General features: G+C 62.3%; 1 protein-coding gene across 4 annotated transcripts in view; it reads right to left on the bottom strand.

Annotated features, from left to right (window-relative positions):
- Positions 1 to 864, bottom strand: part of LHX9 (LIM homeobox 9) — a 16,724-nt gene that overhangs the window by 13,531 nt on the left and 2,329 nt on the right. The gene's annotated exons all lie outside the window — the stretch shown is intronic.

The raw sequence follows: 864 nt of genomic DNA, 5'->3' as shown, positions 1-864 counted from the left end.
AAAAAAAAAAAAAAAAAAAAAAAGGAAAAAAAAAAAAAGAAGTGCTTTTTGCAGCAGTCCCCGGTTGCTTGAAAGTTCCCAGTGCCTGTAGGTTGGAGGGGGGACTGCTGCTTGCCGCAGCTCCGGCCAATTTGTTAAGAGACTAAAGCCAGCCCATTTTTGATAATTTAGTAGGAGGAGTCCTCTCCCTCGAGCCGCCGCTGATTTTTATTCAGACAACAAAGACCTGTCATAGTACTGCCCCCCCGCCCCGTGCTGGGCAAGCGGTGACAAACATCCCGGCTGTGGAGGTGGGTGGGGTGGGGTGCGGGGCTCCCCCTTGGTAGGGAAGATGCACTGCGGGAGCTCCGATCCCCTCTCCCCCGCCCCCAGGCCCGCAGAGGGACAGGCGCGGGACACTCGGGGTGGCTGTCTGGGGAAGGGGACCCCTGGGTGCTGGGGGCTGAGACTGCGGGGCGGCCTTTCTGCACCCAGCGGGGCGGGCAGAGGCACTGGTGGGACTGGCAGGGCGGCCGGACCCGGGCTGGGGACCGCGGGGCACGCCCCGCCGCCAGTCTCGGGACCTCCCGTGCCCAGCTCCCTGCTTGCTGACCCGTCGGGCCCAGCCCCCGGGCACGGCTCGGCTCGGCTCGGCTCGGCTCCTCTCAGTGCCCCCGGCGCTGCTATTCGCTGCTGCGCTCAGTGCCCAGAGCATCCAACGCGATTTCACACAAAGATGAAGTCAATCAAGTGAAATAAGCCGGGGTTTCTATCCCTCTCCTCCCCCCACAGAGCTGGCACACTACAGCCCGGCCGGCGGGGCTGCTATTTACTGTAAGTAATGTCATTAGCCCTCCTGGATGGAGATCAACTGGGGGGGGGGGG

Source organism: Gavialis gangeticus, unplaced genomic scaffold (genome assembly GCF_001723915.1).
Source record: "Gavialis gangeticus isolate Ggan-Ray unplaced genomic scaffold, GavGan_comp1, whole genome shotgun sequence".
NCBI classification, from domain to species: Eukaryota; Metazoa; Chordata; order Crocodylia; family Gavialidae; genus Gavialis; species Gavialis gangeticus.
The sequence above is the reverse complement of the archived record's forward strand: the minus strand, read 5'-3'. Positions and strand labels throughout refer to the sequence as shown.